The 13,609-nt window shown below is 42.9% G+C and overlaps 1 protein-coding gene across 6 annotated transcripts in view; it reads left to right on the forward strand.

The window, feature by feature from the left end:
• The window catches only part of NR2C1 (nuclear receptor subfamily 2 group C member 1), a 116,779-nt gene that overhangs the window by 11,857 nt on the left and 91,313 nt on the right, over positions 1-13,609 (forward strand). For all 6 annotated transcript variants that reach the window (XM_075011771.1, XM_075011746.1, XM_075011728.1 and 3 more), the window contains one exon: positions 7,139-7,195. The gene's annotated coding sequence lies outside the window, so the exon portion shown is untranslated. The remainder of the gene's footprint in view (positions 1-7,138; positions 7,196-13,609) is intronic.

The raw sequence follows: 13,609 nt of genomic DNA on the forward strand, positions 1-13,609 counted from the left end.
GATCTCTCATTTGGATAGGTCCAGGCTGTGGTTGATGGTGGGATGGAAATTGTTGAAATTCTGATGGAATTCATGTGCCTCCTTCCCATGTTTCCAGGTAGGGCAGGCAGCTGGGAACTGTTCTCCATTCTTGAGATGCCTAGCCAGTCTCTGCAGTTGCTCACCTTTGCGCTACACAAGCCACAGCCACTTACTGTGCATCTTGTTTCCTGATTCCTGTTCTCAGGAGAGCAATTGCACAAGCCTCGAAAAATGCCGTTCCCCTATGTATCCCAGTTTCCATGGGTCAAGTGCATATACTGATCAGATCCAACAGCACAGCATTGGTCCAAGCAGAACATTTGATAGTCACCTGGGAAGACATGAGGGGTGTGTCCACACTTGCACTCTCTTTCGAAAGAGCTATGCAAATGAGGCAAATTGAAAATGCAAATTGGGTATAAATTTGCACATCCATCACCTCATTTACATATTCTAATTTCAAAGGAGCTTCTTTCGAAAGAAGAAAGCCAGTGTAGATGCTGCTCTTTTGAAAGCAAACCCCATCTTCGAAAGAATCCTTTCCATTAAATAAAGGGAAGAAGGATTCTTTGGAAGATGGGCTTACTTGTGAAAGAGCAGCGTCTGCACTGGCTTTCTTCTTTCGAAAGAAGCTCTTGCAAAATTAGAATATGCAAATGAGGTGCTGAACGTGCAAATTCATACCTTATTTGCATTTTTGATGTACCTCATTTGCATACCTCTTCCAAAAGAGGAATCCAACTATACACACACCCGAGATGTCTCCACACCATACCAGCAAACAGAAAATGTCATTTAAAATTCTCATGACTTGCAAGGAGGAGGGTGGATTGTTGTTTACCTGGCTGTAGGGCAGTAGAGGTCAAACTGCTGACCAGGGCCTTCAAGATGGGCATTGTAGGACACTTTCTGGAGGCCAGATAAAATGATAAAAGCGGGCTTGGTGTCTACACTGGCTTTTTGTCAGTAATAAAGGGAGAGGAAAAGAAAAAAGGTTCCCATATGTATGGAGGTATTTTGTTGCTAAAACTGGGTATTTTTTGGCAACAAACTTGAGAGTATAGCAAAGCCCAAGTATAAGAAGAGGCAACAAATGAATGTACAGGAGGTCCCCTTTATACATCAGTCTGATGTATGATGTTTTGCACTGACGTCTTGGACATACTGAAGGCAAAGATGTAAAAATTCCCCGCTCTTACATCGTCACGTATGCTACTTCCACCCAGTGTGCTTTTCGAGGCCGAGTTGCTGGGTGCCACGGCCGCTTTGGCAAAGCTCTTCAAGACCTGCCACTTCACCAGCTCCATCCAGCAGCTCAACCTGTATGGCTTCTGCAAGGTGGTGCTGGGCCTTCCAGGAGGCTCCTCGGCTGCGCCTGCCACTGGGCCGCTGCACCACTTCCACAGCCCACACTTCTGCCGTGATTGCCCCAACCTGCTGGTCCACCTCAAGTGGCTTACCAGTGCCAACGAGGCCAAGCTCACAGTCAGCCTGGAGGTGACCAGCCACCTCCCCAGCTGCCTCCAGCACCTGCTCAGCACCTTGCTGCATGAGGAGCTGCTGTTTCCTCCACCACCGGTGCCCCACAAGGCTTACAGGCTGCCCAGTGAACCTGGAAGAGGGGCAGCCCGAGGGGCACCCTGCAGAGTGGCAGCTCACCAGGAACGTGGGACAGGCCAGGGGGCTCACACAATAACACTGGGGCGATGGTTCTGTTACTGCAGTGAGGTTCCTATCCCCCTGCATTTACACGTAGTCTTCAGGGGGGAAATTTCCCTTAATATGTTGTTTTGCTTTACCTTGCAACTTCATGGTCCCTAACTGTGATGTGTAACAGCAAACCCCTGTATACACTCTGGATTTTACAGGGAAACGGATAATATTGGTCAGCACAATATGCAATGATCTCAGTGCTTAGTTGTGGGATCAGTGGGGGAATTCTGCAACAAAAACTTGAAAAAATCTATCCATAGTATTTTAAAATTCTACATATTTCATTTGTCAAAATAACACTGTATAATCACACCAATGTCAATTATTTTGTAATTTGTTTCAAAATACCTATCAACAAGTATGTCTGTTCCCATACAGGCAAAAAAGTTGGAATTTATTTTTATACAGATTCCTTACTAAGCATATTAATACAGTACTTCAAAAATAATTCATTTAAGCTACAATACAAAAATGTTTCCTGCACCCCTTAAGCAATGCAACGACTCAGGGGCGAGGGAGGAACCAGGAGTAATGGAGGAGTTGAGGGAAAGGAATGGAGTCTGAGAGTGAACTTGGAGGGTTGTTGGGTGTGGGTAATACAGAATGGGTTTTCCTTTTCAGGGCAGGTGACGTGTGTGAGTAAAGATTGTTAAGGATGCAGACCCTGACTGATCCCAAGCCTCTCCTGTTCAGTCAAGGACATCTGCTCCTGTGTTTCCTCATGAACAACAAGAAGTCCTGTGGCACCTTATAGACTAACAGATAAGCTTATGCTCCAAAATACCTGTTAGTCTATAAGGTGCCACAGGACTTCTTTTTGTTCTTGAAGATACAGACTAACACGGCTACCTCTCTGATACTGTGTTTCCTCATGTGGCTTTTGAGCCCCAGACTCAGTGCTGTCACCCCACTAGTTTATGAGCCTGCACTCTAGTCTGTCTACCCTACCCCTTTTGAACCTCAGTGGCTGTGTCTACACTAGCCCCAAACTTCGAAATGGCCACGCAAATGGCCATTTCAAAGTTTACTAATGAAGCGCTGAAATGCATATTCAGCGCTTCATTAGCATGCGGGCAGCCGCAGCACTTCGAAATTGACACGGCTCGCCGCCACGTGCCTCATCCCAAGGGGGCTCCTTTTCGAAAAGACCCCGCCTACTTCAAAGTCCTCTTATTCCCATGAGCTCATGGGAATAAGGGGACTTCGAAGTAGCTGGGGTCCTTTCGAAAAGGAGCCCCGTTGGGATGAGCCGCGCAGAGGCGTGTCAATTACGAAGTGCCGCGGCCGCCCGCCTGCTAATGAAGCGCTGAATATGTATTTCAGCGCTTCATTAGTAAACTTCGAAATGGCCATTTGCGTGGCCATTTCGAAGTTTGGGGCTAGTGTAGACGTAGCCAGTGTGTGACCATCCAGCAGCCCTATATGCCCTATTCTGCCTCCTAATGTGTTTCTACTCATAGGCTGCTGTGACTGAAAAAGAACTGCTGTTATGGCACCACAGCCCCCTCAGGTGGGGAAAGGTAGAACTGCGGCACTTCTGCAGAATATTTTCAGGGGGTTAGGAATTCTGTACTGGACATGTATTCTGCACATGTGCAGTGGTGCAGAATTCCCTCAGTAGCAAGTGAACCAAGTGGCCTAACTCAGCATTTCCCAAATTGTGTTCCATAGAGCACTGGTGTTCCATGCAATGTGAATATGTGTTCTGTGAAAAATTTTGATGCTAGCGACATTTTTCCTTCTAAAATATGAAATTGTGTGTATCAAAAATACTAAGGTATTTGAATAGTATTTAGATTTTAGGTATATTAATATTTATAATGCATTCATAATAGTATAGTTATTTTGTGACTTGTGCAGAAACAATCTGATCGGATTGTTTCCACGCGAGTTGCGTTCCGGGAAATCATGCGATGCTCCACCTGATACAAGGATCCAACTCTGCAGCATCCCTCCTAATATTATGTGGATTTGTGGCCGAAAGGTGCAAAAACACTTTCCATTAAAAAACTGTCAAATGTTAACAAGAATCAGAGAGGTAGCCATGTTAGTCTGTATCTTCGAGAGCAAAAAGAAGTCTTGTGGCACCTCATAGAGTAACAGGTATTTTGGAGCATAAGCTTATCTGTTAGTCTATATGCTAGATCAGGCAGGGGGACCTGAGCCTTTTTCAGAGTCTAACGGGGAGATATTAACAACCAGGGCAGAGAAGCTGTTTTTGTAAGCTGCGAGCTACTCCCAGTCTCTGTGTAATCCTTGGTTAATGGAGTCAAATTTGCAAATTTGTCTGATCTAACTTGTTTTTAATTCTTAGATTCTTAGACTCTTTAAATACCCCTCTGAAACCACCCCCCCATTCATGCATCTGATGAAGCGGGTCTTTGCCCACGAAAGATTATGCTCCATAATATCTGTTAGTCTGTGAGGTGCCACAAGACTTTTTGTTGTTGTCAAATGTTACTTATTTTTATTTTCCAGTAGTTTTCTGAAAAAGTAACACATTTATAAAATCATAAAATTTAAAAATATTTTTCCATGTCTGATTTGTTTTTTGTATTTTTTTAATAAAAATATTTTTTTAAGCTTTAAGGGAGGACAGACCTTTTTTTTTAATCATATTGTCCTTTCTATTTTTGTATAAAAGAATAACACTAACCATCCTCCTTTCAGCTGCTATATTGATGTTTTGTTTTGGTTTTTTGCTTAATTTTTAATTTTTATACTTAATTATGGGGTTTCTAACCATCCTTCTATCAGAAAGACTTTAGTTCAGGGATCAGAAACCCCTGGCACGTGTGCCAAGAGTGGCTTAGCTCCACCCCTCCTCCCCTAGGCAGCTCAGAGGTTGCCTGTGGATTAATGAAGATCAGCTAGTGCTACCAACCACCACCTAAACGGTAAAGCTCTGCATCTTAAATTATGTATTAATGAAGCTGTTGGAAGTGGGTTTATTAGTGACTTTAAAAGTATCACCAGCACTTGGACCATGCATAGAAGTCAAAAGGTCGAATTTTGGCACTCTGCCTAGGAAAGGTTGCTGACCTCTGCATTAGTTGTTCGTTCAGATGATTTTCTCGTATTATGGTTTTCTTTGTAAAATAAATGACATCTAAAAACTCTCATTCAAATGCGAGTTTTAAGGTAGGAGTGAAAGCCTGATAATAAAGTAGATATGTGGAAGTTTATGGGGAGCTCTGCAATTGTGATGGCCAGCCCAGAAAAAATTATGAAGTCGCTTGTTTGAAAATTTACTATGGACACTGGAAATTGGAATCATTATTCCCTTTATCTGTGGCTGGTAGGAAGCAGTACACACATTCTGGAACATGAAGTAATCAATGATCACTCTCATATATTTTTATTAATATAGAAGATACAATGTATAAGACATGTTCCTCAGAGCAGGAATTAAGCCTTAGAAAGAACTTAATATATTGTGTGGATGCCTGACGTATAATAATAGGAGTAAGAATATTATTGAAAACAAGTCTGGGGTAGTCGTGTTAATGTGTAATGTCACAAACAAGCAGTACTGTGGTACCTAGAGACTAATATATTTATTAGGTCATAAGCGTTTGTGGGTAAAATCCACTTAATCAGATGAAAAGAAGGAAATTCAGAGTTAAACTGAAGTACATTCAAGGAGTACATTCAACCATAAGACCCAAATTCAAATTATACAAAAAATTCATATTGTGTAGGTATTTCCCTTCAAAATCCAATAAAGTGATCACTTTTTTTTTAAAAAGTGCCCTATCATGACATTAAAATAACTATTTATTGTTCTAATTTGTTGAAAATTTAAAATACTGCTTTCTGGCTGTCAGCTGCTTACAGCTGTGGTAACAAAAATCACAGATTCTCTGGGGGTGGGAGGAAAGGTGCATAAAGGACAAAAATGGAACTATAGAGAAATCTGTCTGAGCAAGAGGGTTTTATTTCTCCTCATAATGAGAACTCCTCGGGAGAGGTAGAAAGATTCATTCATGTGAGTTTCCTTTCCTTGATTAGAAAGAGGTGGGTGCTCACTGTATCTGCAGGAGTCACAAGATAATCAGCAAAACAGAGTTTATTTTCCAGCTGTCAGGTTTTATGTAAAAGGAGAGACGTAAAGCTATAGAAATTGTATGAGATTATGTAAAGTTGCCTGGTTTAAATAAAGGGGGAAAAAAAGGATAATCTTACATTTGGTAGAGAACCAAAGCTTTGCTTTTGAAAAGCATATCTGTATTTGTTAGTTCTCAGGAGCCTTACTGCATATAGCATCACAGGCTAAGTCTACACTACAAGATAAATTTGAATTTATTAAAAGTCAGTTTTATAATGCAGGTTTTTTTAAATTCAGTTTTGAATATCCTCATGTCCCATAGGCTCCCAGCAAATTCAACATATTGCTTCCACACTGAAATCACCAAACATCTACTGTTGCAGGAGTACATTGTGAGTACTATCCTACAGTTCCCTCAGCCCCACATTCTGAGCCAGTAGCCAAGCGTAGCAGTCCTAGTCGGTTTCCTGGCTCCCCCCAATAGTGAGGAGTTGGGAGCCAAGTGCAGTATTGCTGTCAGATTCAGAGGTGGCTGCAGATTGGCAGACCTGGGAAAGTGACAGCGCAGCAGCTCTGGTCAGTTTTCCAGCTCCCGCTAGTAACCGGGAGCTTGGAGCCACGTACAGCACGTAGCTTTGTGAGATACATACGAGACACTTGTGGAGGTTAATAAATTTGAATGACAGGCATGGCACTTCCACACTAGCCTTTATTTGACGTTTGAAACTTGAGATTGATGCTGTACCCATCCATTAATATCAATGTTTTGTTATCGATATTAGGGCAGACTAAATCGAACTAAAGACATGCACAGTGAAGATAGTGACATTTTAATGTCACGCTAACTCCTTGAAATTCGATTTTATCTCATAGTGTATAGACGCAGCCACAGAGCTGTCCTGACTGACTAATACCTCCATTGGCATCATATATAGTTCATGCACTTGTGGAAAAACTTAATATGAGTTCAGTAGGTGGTGGGCGTCCAAGCTGAAGGAGGAATCTTCTATTAAATTGTCTTTATCCAGTGTTCACCTAATGTCCAGATTAGTATATTACTTTCTGAATCAGTAAAGCAGATGACCAAACAGTACATGTGAAGAAATTAAAATGCATTTCCTCTCTCCTGTGAAATGTAACATTCAGTTTTGAGAACAGTATTTCCCATTTTCAGACAGAAGATCTTAATACTAATTCAGAATTCATTCACATGGAAAAAATACGGTGTTATTCATTTAAAAATTAGCATTTTTGCTTGTCTAATTCACGGATAATAGTTTAAAAATACAGAATTATGTAATATGTAATAACAGTTACAAAACTGAAATGGTGTGTCTTTTGTTTAATTTTTCACAGGAGTCTCCACAGAGTGATTATGCATACGAGGTGTGAAGTGTAATCTAGGTACCAGAGGTAAGTTAAAGGTGAACTGCAACACTTTGTGTGTGTGTGTGTGTGTGTGTGTGTATAGCTCTCAAAATTTTCTTCATTTACTTTCTCACTACTTAATTCAGGGCCTCAGGTTTCTCTTTAACATCTGGTAGCTTCAGGATTGTCTGTTGCTTCAGGCAATGTCACCAGTTGCTACAGGGCTGTGGTGTCTTAACATGCTAGCAACTAGCCACATGTGGCAGTTTGGCTTGTTGAGTGTAGCTAGTTGGCTTGAACAATACATATATTTTCAGAATAATGTGGCTAGTTTGCTACAGCCGTAGTTCTGAACTGAACACTAAACTTACAGGGTAAAACTGGAACACTGCACTCAAGACTAAGGCTGCAAATAAGTTTTACCAGTTATACCAGCATGCTTATACTATTGTAACCGCTTGTGTAAAGACTGTTACTTTTGTATGGGTTATTTTTGTTTCACTTAAGCCTCTTTACAACTGACATAAACCAAACTGAAAAAAGCCACTCTGAGATCAAGTCTATACTACGAAGTTTTGTTGACAAAACTCACGTCAGCACTTGAAAGGTGACAAAACAAGAATTGCCAAAGGGTTTTCACGCTTGTTCCTTCTGTCAACAGGTAATGTCCACACTGGGGGCACCGTCCTGCAACACACTTCCAGTATTCAGAAAATACTACTCTCCAGAACAACTGGGTCTGGGGGTGTTCAGGGACCAGTGTAGGGGGCACCTGTATGGGAGCACCAGTTCCAGATCTAGGGCAAAGCACTCTGGGCTGTCAGGAATAACTTCCTTGGGCTCCTGCTTGTTGCCCACTTCCAGCTAACCATTGGCCTTTTCCTTCTGGGCCCTCAGCTCGTCTTGGATCACCCCTGACTTCAGGCCAGGGCCTCCACAAGTGTCATAATTAATACCAGGCTCCATGGTGGGGTCACTCCCCATAAACACATGCAGCTGTTCATAATAGTGGCAGGTCTGCGAAGCTGCTCCTGGCTGTTGGTTGGCTTGCTGGAGTTCTTTCACCTTCAGCCAGCATTGTGTAGAGTCCCAGGAGTACCCTCTGGCAGTCATCTTATGCGACATGTGATCATAGATTACCACATTTCTCTTGACCACCCTATGTCTCCTTGCCACTGATTCATCTCCCCAAACTGCAAGAAGATCCAGAATCTCCTGATGGGTTCATGCTGGAGCTCTCTTGCGAGACTGAGATCTACTAGGAAATCACTACTCTAAGTGCTCATGATTGCATGAGATGGTACTGATGCAGTGTGATGGCTACCAATGCAATGGGATGGGTAAAAGAATTTTTTCATTGTGTGCACCCTTTGTACGCATGGGTGCTGATGAGTTCAAATTCAAATTTAATCAAAAATTCACAGGTTTCCTGTGACCTTTCTGCACACCTGGATGGAGAGCAGTGGAGAACAAATTGGCCATATCTGGCGGGTAACCGCGTAGCTTTGTGGGATACATACGGGACACTTCTGGGGGCTAATAAATTCAGTTTAAAGACATGGCACTTCCATAGTGGCCTTTATTCGAAATTTTAAATTAGAAATTGATGCTATATGTGCCTGGTTCAGACAATATTAAGAGATCGACATTATATTGATATTAGGGCTCCCTAAATCAAGCTAATGGAATTTACAGTGAAGACTATGATGTTTTAATATTGAGATAATGGCCTTAAATTTGAACTTCTCTTCTAGTGTAGATGCAGCCTCTTTTCAGAAATAACTTATTTAGACATTATAAGTGTATGCCTAGCCTTAGAGCTACGGGAGTCCCATTAAAGCACTGTTTCAAAATCAAGCCATTAATCTTTAATTTTATTTAATAAAATCTCAAATATTCACCTTTTTAAGGACAGAGGTCAATTTTTAACTCTGACTTTACTGACTTTTAAGCCACTTTATCATGTAAGTTGCAAACAAAGATGTTCTTAGTCTTAAAATTGTTTTAATCTATCTGGGAATATTTTGGAATTTTCTGTAGTTCATGCACATAGTATTGATACACTAACAAGGAAATTAACAGAAAACTGTTAATTTTGGTTTGTCATATAAATGACTGGGACTGGATATACAGAAATGTCTGTGTTTTGCCAACAAGTGAACAATAACCAGAAGAAAATCAATTTTATTTTTAAGATTCTGAGAGTGTATTTAATTGATAAAGAAAACCAAATTTGTAAGGGTTTATCAACTCCCCTCCCAAGGCTACGTCTACACGTGAATGCTACATCGAAATAGCTTATTTCGATGTAGCGACATCGAAATAGTCTATTTCGATGAATAACGTCTACACGTCCTCCAGGGCTGGCAACGTCGATGTTCAACTTCGACATTGGTCAGCACCATATCAAAATAGGTGCTGCGAGGGAACGTCTACACGCCAAAGTAGCACACATCGAAATAAGGGTGCCAGGAACAGCTGCAGACGGGGTCACAGGGTGGACTCAACAGCAAGCCACTCCCTTAAAGGGCCCCTCCCAGACACAGTTGCACTAAACAACACAAGATCCACAAAGCCAACAACTGGTTGCAGACCCTGTGCATGCAGCATGGATCCCCAGCTGCTGCAGCAGCAGCCAGAAGCCCTGGGCTAAGGGCTGCTGCACACGATGACCATAGAGCCCCGCAGGGGCTGGAGAGAGAACGTCTCTCAACCCCTCAGCTGATGGCCGTCATGGCAGACCCCACTATTTCGATGTTGCGGGATGCGGGTCGTCTACACGTGCCCTACTTCGATGTTCAACTTTGAAGTAGGGCGCTATTCCCATCCCCTCATGGGGTTAGCGACTTAGACGTCTCGCCGCCTAACGTTGATTTCAACTTCGAAATAGCTCCCAACACGTGTAGCCGTGACGGGGGCTATTTCGAAGTTGGCGCTGCTACTTCGAAGTAGCGTGCACGTGTAGACGCGGCCCAAAACACACAAAATTAAGTCTCATTTTCTTACTTCTATTATCCAGCATGGAAGAGAAGCCAATACATTCTTTTTTTTCTTGCTAATGGTCTTATTTTTAACCCCACTTAGCTTTCTCAATACATGCCATATTTGAAGAGAGGCAGCTAGCTGCTGCATTCTAAAACACTCATTAAAATACTGTAGTAGCATTAAATCAGTATAATGAATAATATATGCAGAGCAAAATCACCAATTTTATTGTATTTAAGGAAGTTTACAAACAATCACAATGACAAGCCCCATCATATAGAAGTTATTCAGCAGGATGTGATCATCATTCCATGAAGGTGAATTGATTAAAATTAATTGCAATTTAAATCACTGATTTTAAAAATGATTTAAATCAATGAATGGGAAACATTGATTTAAATAATTGATTTTAATCATACTTTTCATTGGTACTTATTTTGCTAAAGAAAGTTTAGTTCTCACTTGGTGATAATAAGTAACATGTTGATTTACAACTAAATACAGTAAAACCTCAATTTTAGGGACCCCAATTTAGTGGGCTTCCGGGAACAATGGACATCCACCAGGCCCTGTTGTTCCGGAAGTCTGCTGGTGTCCACAGAATCCGAACTCCCATCCTCCACCCCCCTAAAAAAGTAAGGAGACTTACCAGAGCGGCTGGAGCCACCACTGCTGTGTCTAGAGGGGTCCTTGCTTCCCACTGCTGCAGTCTGCCATGTCTGAAACCCTTCACTCTGGCCTAGACCTCTGCTAGAGCTACCACATGCGCCTCCCACCAGGGGTGAGGTGCATCGGCACTCATGTACATGCCCCACCCCTAGTGGGAGGAACACATGGTGGCTCCAGCAGTGGTGCTGGCTCCTAGAGGCCATGATGGAGTTTCCTGCTGCAGCAGTGGCTGTGGCTCCCATGGCGGCAGCTCTGGTGAGTTGCTAGCATGGGCAGGGGGAGGGGGAAGCTGGGGCTAGGGGAGCCTGGCAGGGTTGGGTGGGCTCTAAGGCGAAAGTAAACCCTTGGATTTAATGGACTTTTGGGTTTAAAGGACATCCTTTCCCCATTAGTCCATTAAATCCAGGGTTGACGATATAGCCTTTACACCAGCAGTTCCCAGCCTTTTGGAGATGGGGACCCATTCTGACAATTCTGTAAGACTTTTTGACCCAAAGCAATTCAAAAGAGGGGAGGGGGGGTTTCTTCCCCTAGGAAAAATACACCCCCCCAGCCCCTCGGCTTAAATCCCCCTCATGCCCAAAGGCCCCCGTCTCCAGCCTTAAACCCCTCTTAGCCCCAAATTGCGCCCCCCCACCTACCTCACATGAGCTCCACACGTTGCCACTGCTGCTCCTTCAGTGGGTTGCTACCCCCTCCTCTGTGTAGCTCTCCCCAGCCCTCCTCCTCCCTTCCCTCTCCTGCTGCACAGGCAGTTTCCTGCCCTCTTGCGCTGAAATGGAACTCAGTTTAATTGGTTTAATGGCAGGATCCCTGCAGTGGCAGGGGCAGCAAATGGCTCCTTAAAGAGCCAGATGCAGCTTGGAGTTGCCCAGCCGATGACCCATAGAAAATCTAACAGCGACCCATATTTGGGTCCCAACCCAAAAGTTGGGAATCCTTGCTTTACACTAAATTTGGTCTTTGTTTTTTTAAAGGCTACACTGTCCTTGTATGCATCTATCTAATTATATCATGTAATTTACACTAATTTTTTCTATTGTATTATGTTAGAAAATGGAAAATGCTGCATTTCTTATTTGGCAGATGACTGTTTAATTGTGATTTATATTAATCTCTATTTAGGTGGAAATTCAAATCACACAAACTACATTTCAAAATTGATTTTTACTAGTTAAAAAAACTACCTTAAATATGCTGGATGCACCAGAAAGCAATTATTAAAAAGTACTTTTTATGTTTAACAATAACAGACTTATTAAACACAAAAAGTCTTACCCATTGTTAGAGGTGATTGTTCAATAAACCCCTTCAGGATTTCAGAACTAGGAGAGCTCATCTTCTCACACCTTAATTTTATTGTCTTATTCAGAGACTGAAAGAGGAAAACAAGCTTATCTGCATTTTCAAGTTCCAGGCAGTTTCTTAACTTTGAATTAGCTGTCAAAAGCTGATTTAGCACTTCAACAAACTCTTGCTTGCAAATAGTTTGCAGTTTCCACCAATTCAGTGGGTTGACCTTTTTAAAACCCTGGCAGCAAGCATTGATTGCTTAATATTGTTTTCATTTTAGTTAAATGATTTTACCACATTATAGTAATTTCAGGCCTGTACATATTATCCTTTCACTTTTAATTAAAACTTTTTTTTTTAAAAAAATGTGTCTGTATTCACTGTGCCCTCTATAGGCCTGTTGGGCAATGAAAGAGAACAAGAAATATCTCAGATTGTGCTTCAAAGGAGGCCAGTACTTAGCTATCACATGCATTCCTGATCTCTTTTGTTGTAAAACTCTTCTGTGCTTGCCTGCCTATTTTACTAATTCCCAGAGTTATCGGGAAACTCAGACAAAATTATCGTATTGGCTCTGCCTGGGTTAAGGCAGTTTGTTTTTCTCAGACGTGATGAATCGCTCTGTTAGATATCCTGTCCACATCTGACAAAGTAGGCTCAAGCCCACAAAATCTTATGCCCAAATATATGTTAGTTTTCAAGGTGGCACTCTTCCTTGTTTGTTTGTTTATTTTGCTGAAACAGCTACTCCTTGGAAACACAGATGTAATTTTCCACAGAGAGGAGCTGATTGTCTGTCTATCTGCATCCAGCTTCCTTGCCTCATAGCAGTAGTTACCAAACTTTTCAGCATCACGTCCTCGCTTTTGATTTTTGAGAAACCTTCACATCCCTCCCACCTCTTCTTTACCATCATCCAACTCCCCTTTTAGCAAAAAAATTCAATTCGTAATTTAAAATAAACACAAAAGCTTGATACAAAAATGTTATTTAACATTAAAAATAAGCACAAATTGATTTTCTTGACCCCTTGAAGGTGCCTCGTGCAGCCCCAGCTGGCCAGCTACCTGAGCCCCATGCCAGTCTCCTGAGCCTGAACCACCGAGACCAGACACCCGCCTGCCCATCAGATGCCTGGGCCAGCCACCTGCTGGCTGCCTGAGCCCTGTGCTGCTGGGACAAGCTGCCCACCTACAAGCTGCCTGCGCTGCCAACCCAAGCCCCACGCTGCCAGGGCCAGCTGCCCACCTGCCATCCCGAGCCACCCAAGCCCCACACTGTTGGGGCCAGCCACCTGAGCCCCACATTGCTGGGACCAGCCACCTGCCTGCCAGCCCAAGTTGCCTGAGCCCAAGCTGCCCAAGCCAGCTCCCAGCCCGAGCTGCCTGAACCCTGCCATGCTGGGGTCAGCTTCCCAGCCACCATGAGTCCCACAAGCAGGCCAGCTGCTCGAGCCCTGCAAGCCACCCGCCTGACCCCCGCCTTTCCCCCAAAGCCAGGCACCACCAGGTC

Source organism: Carettochelys insculpta, chromosome 1 (assembly GCF_033958435.1).
Source record: "Carettochelys insculpta isolate YL-2023 chromosome 1, ASM3395843v1, whole genome shotgun sequence".
NCBI lineage: Eukaryota > Metazoa > Chordata > Testudines > Carettochelyidae > Carettochelys > Carettochelys insculpta.